Source organism: Dermacentor variabilis, chromosome 9 (assembly GCF_050947875.1).
Source record: "Dermacentor variabilis isolate Ectoservices chromosome 9, ASM5094787v1, whole genome shotgun sequence".
NCBI lineage: Eukaryota > Metazoa > Arthropoda > Arachnida > Ixodida > Ixodidae > Dermacentor > Dermacentor variabilis.
Genome location: NC_134576.1, coordinates 140122112 through 140132026, shown reverse-complemented (window position 1 = coordinate 140132026; position 9915 = coordinate 140122112). Strand labels below are relative to the sequence as shown.

The 9915-nt window shown below is 44.3% G+C and overlaps 1 protein-coding gene across 1 annotated transcript in view; it reads right to left on the bottom strand.

The window, feature by feature from the left end:
- LOC142557689 (uncharacterized) overlaps window positions 1–9772 on the bottom strand; it is a 25246-nt gene extending 15474 nt beyond the window's left edge. Inside the window, exon 1 of the mRNA XM_075669714.1 lies at window positions 9441–9772. The gene's annotated coding sequence lies outside the window, so the exon portion shown is untranslated. The remainder of the gene's footprint in view (window positions 1–9440) is intronic.
- Between the last annotated feature and the right edge of the window lie 143 nt (window positions 9773–9915).

Sequence of the window (9915 nt, the reverse complement as noted above, 5' to 3'; positions counted from 1 at the left end):
TGCAAAAGACAACTCTATTATGTAGAGAATGAAAACTGTCAGTACCAAGCGAGTGACCATTGCAGGTAACTCCAACAAAATTAATGCAAGAAATATACTTCATAGTTACGTGAGGTACCCTGCATTTTGAGGAAGCTCTATATCGTACAACTAACAGAGCAGCACTAGACTATATTCTCATGAAGCAGTTTACAGGCGCACATGCTGATGTTTTTCTGCAAGGCTTGTTGGTTTCCGAAAACTGCACCTCTCACAAATGACATTGTCAAGAGGAAGTACGAACTAAAGAATACAGACAGCTTCCTCATACAGATACCGTCACGCCTGTGTATAGCACATGGAAGCTACCATAGGAAGCAAAGAAAACATTGTTTTACATTGACACCTGTTATAAGCATCCTCTGTCCTCCAGATCTACCATGCCTTGTGTGTGCACAAGAAATCTTCAATAATCGCCTTAGAGAGACGAGAAGGCGTACTAATGTGAAACTTCGCAGGAACCGATTAGACCTTGTTTACACACTAGTGCGAGCCATAATGAGTGCAAGGTAAAGTACAAAAGTACTTGATTAAATACGAAAACTGCAATGAGTGATAGTCATGTGAGCAGGTGCTGCAACAGTTGGAAAAGAGCCTACTCATCAAACCCCAATAGTCTATGCATAAACTAACATCTTGAGTGATTGATCTCTGCGTAGACTCGGGCATTGTCTAAGGATTTCCTTTGGAAATCTTTGCAGGTCTTTAGGAGGTTGGTCACAGCTGATGTTGTTCTTGATTCATGCCAAGTCTACCCAAATATGCTAGCTTTTTTATGTGTATGTGCATGCGTTTATCTGTGTGTGTCACTGCTCATTTTCAGAGACAAAGCTTGTGAAGCATGTATTATTCATTACGGTGTCTTGAACTACACAGCTGCTGTGATACTGCTCACTCTTACCCTGCAGTGACATACACTAGTGCTCTAGACAGAAGTGTGGACATCTGTGCAACTAGTCCGATGAAATAATAAATGCTAAAAGCTACACAAGCACTATTAAACAACATGTATTATATCAAGCCTGCCCACACTAATGTTCCCTATGGGTGCCGATTAATTCCGTCGGTGAAAGTATTCTAATGAAGCAGTCAGCGGCATCGTAAGTGCACATCATTGGTCTAAAAAAATATTGCTCACAACTGTACATTACGTTTTCATTCATGTTCTGCAAGAATGTTGAGTTTGCTAAAACTATTATGGAAACACAACCACAACGATAATCATCATCGATTACACCACCACGTGTAAAGCAAATGATGTTGCAGTACAGGGTGTATACCAAGTTGTTATTTCCAAATTCCCTGAGCTTTCCAGGTTTTCCCCGAGTACCTTTGCAAAATTCCCTGAGTGACACAGAACTTCGTTTTATGTCAACACGGGCTGACACTATGTCGCCCGATGCTGTCACTCGCTAATAAACATGTTAAAAAATAAAAAACAACTTACTCCCGTTTGGAAACTAAGGAGTAGTGTTTATTTTATTCAAAAAGAAAACAGAAAGGAGGGGTTAGTAAAATACAGAGTGAATAAAATATCTTCGAAAGAAATTGTAATGATCATAGCAAATCAAGTCGAACATTTTTAAATACGAATAAAAAGAGATGCATACAGAAGCGAATAATTTTGTATATGAACTATTTCTATCAACTGATAGCAAGTTCACTGGTATGAAGCCCGAACTTTGTCGCATGTGTCAACCTCAGCTGTCCTGACATATCCTCAGCCCGTGCACAGCGCCTCAGTGCAGCATTTCACTGCTTTAAAAAGTTTATTTTGGTTTGGATGAGGGACACCAGCATCTCGGCGTCCGCCAACACTTTGTTTTTTGAGCTCAATCTCCTTCACAGAGGCGGCGGCACACTTGCTTTATCATTCATTCCTCAATGTGTCGGTCCTTTTTCTTCTCGTCCTCCTCCCGCCGCGCGTTCGCCCCACGGACCATTTGAAGCACCCTCTTGGTCAGTTGTACCGTCAACGTCCGATTTTTTTTCGGACTCCCTAGTGGTCGCGAAAACATAAGAAAATTCGGACAGTCCGAAAAAATGAATGCATGTCTTTTACTGCCCTTGAGGGCTCAAATCGCCACGACCACGTCCGAAAAGACTCTGAAGGCCTGCCAGTACACTTATTAGGCATGTTGGTGCTCGTACTGTGACAGGAGACGGCGGGTGCCTGCGTGTATAATTAAAGAATACATACTGGGTCCCATGACAATTGCCCCTTCCCGCACTTGTTAAGCTTCACCGCGGTACTTCGCATATGCTTCACCGCATAAGATTCCCGTATTGAGGCGAAGCTTACTTTCGAAAACCGGCATATTGCAACGCGTTGTGCTTTCCGTGCTTCGAAGTCATTGGCGAGGATTACAAAAGCTGAGTCGGTGCCTTGGCTAACAGCGGCGAATTGCTAACAATAGCGAACGTCGAAGCAGCTAGGCCTAGCGTTGCCGAGGTGGTGGCTGCGGCTGCCAGCGGATCTGCGTGCGAGAGCGCCGGTTCGAGGTGGCGTGATAGTCAAAATGGCGGCGGTGGTGGCTTTAATTAATGCTGTTTCGGACTTGCAGTCACGGCAATAAAGTCCAGAAAATCGGACGGCGACGGGTTCTTGCGTCCTAAATTTCATACATTATTCAAAAGACTAGCGCAAAATAGCAGGGACAAAGACAGAGAAGATGACGTCCTGTCGTCTTCTCTGTCTTTGTCCCTGCTATTTTGCGCTAGTCTTTTGAATAATTATGACACACCAACTAGCCCAGCTTTCTGCCTTGATCGCTTAAATTTCATACGTTCGTGTACATTGCCTCTATGGGGTAGGTGGCGGTGCCGGGAAGCCGTCCGCATTTTCGGGCATGTCCCGAAAATTGGGCGTCTAGAAAATCGGTCGTTTACTGTACACTGGGAACTCCTCCAGCCGACGAAACGTCACCAGAGACGATTCGTTACGATTCCTCTCTGTTACTCGAGCCAGCATTAGCGCGACTCTCGTTCCCTTTCAATGAAATTACAGCTAATTTTCCCTGATAAAAGCACAAATTCCCCGAGTTTTACCAGAGTATTTCCCAAGTTATGCAAAATCCGTGAGAATTCCCGGTTTTCCAGGTTTTCCTGGTTGGCAGACACCCTGAGCAGCTGTTACTCCTCTTATTTCCAGATAGAGTTCCTAGTCTGAACAAATGCTTCTACCTAGGTCACCTGGAAATACGACGTGAAAGAATCAACAAATGTAACAATATAGAAAGAAATCACCAAATCTGACTATTTAGATTAAAAAAATTAGTGACGCTTCATTTCGTGAACGCCGGTTACGCACAAGAATATGAGTACCATTCCTATATAACTGCGAGAGCAATTATATAGGAATTGACACTGCGTATAGAAAAGGTCACTGCAGGCACATTTCAGCCGTCGTCGTCGCCGCGATGTTCCGAATGAAGTGCAAGGGCGGTGACATCACCCCCGCGCGCCGCATGTGCAGTGAAAGCGTGCGGCGGTGATCCGACGATGACGGCTGAATCTCGTGCGCGCACAGGAGGAAAGCGAAAAGGAAGCGCGCCGTCTTCCGTCACGCGCTAGGCTCCGAGGGGACGGGAGGCAGGGCGGCGCCGTTGTATTCGGCAGCAACCGCGTTAGTATTGCGCAACTTCGCCATGACCTCGCGCGCCCTATCTTGAAAGCTGTCTGCGTTGCGGGCAGAGTCTTAGACACTTCCGACGGCTCATACATTTGCGCGTGCTGCGTTCTTCCCGCTCAGTTTGCGTTGAAGCGAAACACTGCACAAAGGTTACTTCGCTAGCTGCTGCGCGGCAGAGTGTTGGGGCACCGACAACCCATACCTTGTTGCGTGCTGCGTTCCCGCCACGAGAACCCGCTACCTCCATAACGCATACAACTTCCAAAGATCAAACCGGTGACCTAGAGCGCCTCCGCCTACCCTCATCCTCCACAATGTTTCGCTTCGCCTCTTGTCTCCTTCCCCGCCACCTAGACTTTCGTGTAGGTGGCGTTGCTTTGCCGACCGCTTGAAAGCCTTCTCAACGCGCTTCTTCGTACTTTCCACGGCGCGCGATTCTATTCCTCACCTAGGCGCCTTCCTCCTCCGGCGCCCGCTTAGTTCGCAGCTTCAAACATCGCATCGCCGATTTCAATGGCGAGCCATGTACGCTAAAGCGTACATGGCAAGCGAATTAAGATTTTCACAAGCCAGTGGGCCCAAATGCATTTATAATAAGCATAAAATGTAACTGTGACTTGTACTACAGTTGAAACTCGTTAAACGAGCATGCTTATGCGCTAAAAACGTAACTTGCCTACAACAAACTTAAACTGTTGTGCTGTCTTTGTTATGTATGAATTTGGTATCTTTAGGGGAGAGAAGCAAGGAAGGAATTTATTGAAAACAACAAAAATTACACATACTAGGCAGCAATTTTTACCAGTGTCTTGACCACTTCTCGATATTGCTAAGAATGCCGTTCTCAATGCCCAAGATGGTGTAGGCACGCTGCAGACCATTCCTTTTAACACCGACACAGTAAAAGCCAGCACAATCACAGCAGAAATGGCTCAACAAAAAAAAATGCATGACAAAAAGATAAACATAACTCCCCTGAACGCAGCATTCATGGCGTGCAAGTAGCTGTGTTGCACTGATCATAGTCGTTCCCAATTCAGTATACCCAATGTTAAGCTCATTATGAGGAACCTAGTCCACACGAATATAAATCCTTAAGTTTTGCATGCTCAGTATAAAGAGCGACTCACTTTATCTAGGTTCCGTATATTGGGCTATATTTCACCAGTCGTGCAGCATGCGCAACATTCCTACACTTAGCACCGTGTAAAAGATAGACATTAGCATCAATTTACCTATCTTGCATCGCATTTGGTCTGCCCAACCATACACCGTTTATGACTTCACAGGAAATGCTGCAGAAACTACACAGAAAGTGCGCTAATACTAGTCTCGCCCTATGCATTTCTCAGTGCCATCTTTTATCTGCAACACTTTCAATTGAGTAACTACATGTACAGCCGACCTTTGACAGGAGAGCCGGAATTGATCGGATTATCCGGCGGGTCGATTTAAACATGATGCAGAAAAAACGGCAGAACACTGCTGATTCGTTTGCCACTATGTTCCCAATTTAACACACCTCCGAATCAAACATGCGCCTCCCTTTCTCTGTTTCCAAAGTGGGAAACGAACAAATAAATGACATTAAAAAGCTTTTAAAAATGTAGAAATCTGAAGCTCACACTATTTTTCTAGCCTGAAAAATTGCCAAGGGTCTAATATGAGTTCCACAATGACTTTGCAACAGTTCTTTTTAAGCCCTCTTCGCCGCAATGCGATTGTTATGCGGTAAAGCAAATGAACGTGCAAACGTAGTTTTGGTTTTGTATTCAACTGCACAGTGCCGTCAATTTTTGGCCTTTTTTTGGTTTAGCAGGCACCATCGGAGTCAGGTGTGTGCATCCTGACTCGTCAAGTTTGAATTATCCAGCGAAGACCAATTTTAGGATTGAAATAAAGTTTTGGCTTGTAGAACTGCATAGGCACCAGCAGGGACCTTTAGTCAAGACCGAAATAACCAAAAAATCGAATTAACCAGGGTCGAATTAACAGAAGTCTACTGTATTACAACTTACAGGCATAAGGGTAAGTCAAACCACATATTAGTTGTGCACATTCGTGGCTTCAGTATACAACATACTATGTTTTGGCCACGAGTACAAGTGGTGCAATGTGCCCACTAGCTGAAGAAACATGTCACTGCACTTGTTCAGTGGCGAAAAGGTACAGATATGCAACGACTTCCAAGTAACGATTGCATCATATCCTGTGACACAAAAATATGAGACTTGACGTTTCATCGAATTACATGATGCTGACCTTTATATCCTTTCATTTATGACACACTGGACATACTGCTTTTAGGTCAAGGGTTATAACCATGCGAGAAGTTTCTCTAGGCTTTGCACTTCCTCTCGCCGTGCATGAAATGGAGTATAATGTTCCGGCAAAGTGCTGTGCCTAGCTTTCAACAGTGGTTTCTTCCAGCCCTCATCTTTTTTTTGTGTCTTTGTAATGTACTCTCTCCCCTTTCTTCACAAGCTGTTCGCACTAAATGTGTGTGCACACACAGCAGACAGTGTTCATAAGCCAGTCAGATCATGCCAATATAGCAAAACCTGGCAGCAACCAGCCTGTTGCCAAATTGTGTCACCTCATAATCTGCAGCTGAAAAAAAAGTGCAATAGGCTCTTTACTGCCCTGAAAGCTAAGAGTGTTACCAGTGTTAAGAGAGAACACAGAGGCCAAGCTCTTGCTAGCATTAATATTAAATTTTAATGCCACCTATTTGTTGCCCCAAGACTCTCAAATTGGGAGGACAATAGCTGGACTGCATTACCGGGCAAGTTGGCACTTCTGTCTATCTTGCCCTGTGCTCAAAAATATTAGGAGCACAGACCCTCTTAATCTCCGGAGTAATGAACGGTCAAAGAAGACCCAAATAAGCTGCCCAAATGGAGGTAGTAACTGCAGGCTACTTCAAGTGAGGAAGAGGTGCACTGGTTTCAATAACTTTGTCTGTAACAAAGTCATCTCCTCCCATAAAACAAATGCTGCAAGGTTTTCAGAAGCCTCACATGCCATTCTAGCAAGACTTAATATTTGCCTTTACTGTCCTTAAAAGTCTCAGTATGAAGAACCTTTAGCTTGTTTACAACTCACAAGAGCCACAAAAAAACATGATCTTTAAAGATAGGATGCTTTTTACGTGTGGTACCCCATAAGCTTTGTTTTGATGTGACAGTGCTTGCACTTTCAACTATTAAATTTTTCAAAGCAACACAAGGGCTATAAGAGGTGCCATAGGACTCCAGAATAATGCTGCCCACTTTTGGTCCATTAATGGGCACCTGAAACAAGGTCCACAAACATTTTTGCATTCTGCCCCAATCAGATAGCAGCCAACACAGCTATTAATAGAACTTCAAGCATCACATAAAGCAGCAGAATGGCTGAGTCACTGAGCCAACTTGGTAGGTTTTGCTACTTAATTTTAATTATCAAGTGCAGGGCACATGTGTGATCTCTGTGAATCAGCCACTACCATGGTAGCATCCTTGATCAGGAGAGCGTGGAGCTTCGAGCTGCTAGTCCCAACAATGAGTGTAATCTCAGTTAGTTTGGCAGGCAAACCACTTGTTGCTTCAAGTGGCCAAACTTGCTGGGTGACTGAGTGCTGGCAGCAACAGAAATTCCTAAATACCAAAAGCAGATTTTGATCCACTAAACACTGTCACTACTGACAGCAAAAAATTTACAAATTATTACAGAGGAGTGTGCACATTATTTTCTTACTAAATAGATCCCCTGCAATTCTTAATAAAATCACAATGGGCACAGGCATCACATTAAAGCAAACCAGGCACAATGAATGCAGTAATAGGTCCTTTTCGTCACTGACACAGTAGTTGAACGACATTAAACTTTGTATCATTCAACAAATGTTTCTCTGCAATAAAGATGAGAGGCTGATAAAATCTTGTCAGGTCAGGAGGAATCGTGAAAAAAAAAAAAACAGATGCTGGCTAAGATGACATGAAAACGGGTGCCTTGTGAGTAAAAGTCCTGTGTGGGGACTGAAACGTCAAGCTTTTAATAATTTTTTCATCTTTGTCAACATCTGCTTCGTTGCTCTTCATTATAAATTGCAATTATATGTGGTAAGTTAAAGCTTAGCAAAGAATTTACAGAGCTGAATACTCTTACAAATGCATGCACCAACTTCTCCATTTCACTGACGAGAAAAATGAATATGCCTTACCAAAAACGCACATATAGGTCAGTATGTCAGGCATGACTGCACCGATCAAGAGTACGTAGACTCTGGATAGCACTGAAACTTGCAAGAAATGACACGCTGCAATCGAAATTCTCAAAACACACACAACGTTACAGCAACAGAAACAGATACAACAGTGCGCGGATTGCACTGATAACACGAACGTTCACAGCACACCTTCAGCACTCAGCAGTACACCTAACAGCTATCAATCACCATATACTGAATTGGTTTTGGACAGCCACGATAACCACCAAGCAATAACAATCGAAACGTACGACTTTTTGTTTACTGTCTCGACTGTCACATCTCTTGGAACATAAGCATATCGCTTCAACCAGAAAGGAGATTTGTGCGAAAAACTTCGTGCGGCGCTATGACCATTGCAGCGAATTTACGCGTGAATATCCAGTCAGCACTGACAACAACAAAAGCGCTGTGTACAAGGCACCACGTAACAAGAAATCGGACAACAGCTATCGATTACCGCAGAACGAGCACAAACGAGACGTCGAAGCCGGCGAACGTTGAGCGACGGATGTAGACGTGATGCGCTTAGTGCCCAGCCTGCGGCCGCATTCCTCAAGAACATCTCCACAAGCACACCGCGAACTTTGAGCAACATATCAGGTAAAGAATGTGCCGCACTTCATGTGTCACTTCAAGGCCGAACGAAGCACCAACGACAACGTGCCAGGACGAACCATGGCGCCTATCCATAGTCTGCTTGATCCGTTTTGCGGCTTTCTCGTGACTGTCCGGGTATTTCTTGCATGCAGCTGTACACACAGAGAGGCTGTCACGCAGAAGCGAGCCGCTCATCTCCGTGTAATGAAGTACCAGTTCATCATCCATGTCAGCGGCCGACGCGTCAGCCGCGAATACATGGAAGGCCGAGATGTCGACGACCATCACACAGATACGTGTTGTACAGATGTTTTACGCTGTGCTTGTATGCATTTTCGGGTGCGCCGCTGCAGGCGCGCATCTGGATCAACGGCTCCAAAGCCAACACAGCCCCAAAACAAAACAGACAGCCAACACACCCCCACGACAACACCACCACCCCTATACACATGACCAGAGAGAGGGCGATGAGAGCTCCGACAATTTTTTTGCATACGTCAAAAACGAAACCCGCCGGTAACAAGAGTTACGGAGTTCCGCTGTAAAGCTGTTTGTGAATAGGGAAACATTCATACAAGCATTCCGAATAATACAGCGTTTGTTAACTAATTCACTCCGCTAAACACATTTGTATAGAGCGAATACGCCAACATAACTACACATTACGAGCAATAAAAACAGCGCAACAGGACGAGCAGAGAGACACAGACAACTGCGCTGTCTGTGTCCCTCTGCTCGTCCTGTTGTTGAGCGCTGTTTTTATTGCTCGTAATCATGAACCAACCAGCCCAAATGCGTACTCTTCCGCAGTTTATAACTACACATGTTCACATTCAGTGCAACCTCTTATAATACCATATATTGCTGCGCGCCCTTAGTGCACAAGACGTGAATTAGTCATAGTTGTTAAAAGGAACGTACCGTGTATTTCAGATGTTTTCATGTCTGGGAATTGGATGCGTAGTGCATCCCAGTGCGACGTCCTGCGACATCCATCTTTTACTGTTTTGAAAACATTACACTTGTCGCTCGCGCCTGTAACAGACACTGTCATCTATATGCTCTGTTTCCCTGGAATAGACACCGACCACTAGCTGCTGAGTGGTTTTGCTTTGCCATCAAGCAGTTAAGAACATAAGCGTTTAAAATATTAGAGCACTGCTGCGTTATTTGTAAAACGTCGTCTTCGTTAAACTATCTTGGAAGAAGATGAAATCAAACAAAATTACATTGGTTGAATTGATGCAAAGACGTAGAAACGATGTTTAGGGCTTACATACGTCGGTTGTTACAAGCAAAGTGTGGTAAAAGGCGACTCTTTTCATCTAATATTTGTTTTAGCAAGAAGTCAAATGCATTTTCAAGGCTTTTGGGGGCACACAATTAGGTTTCGGTT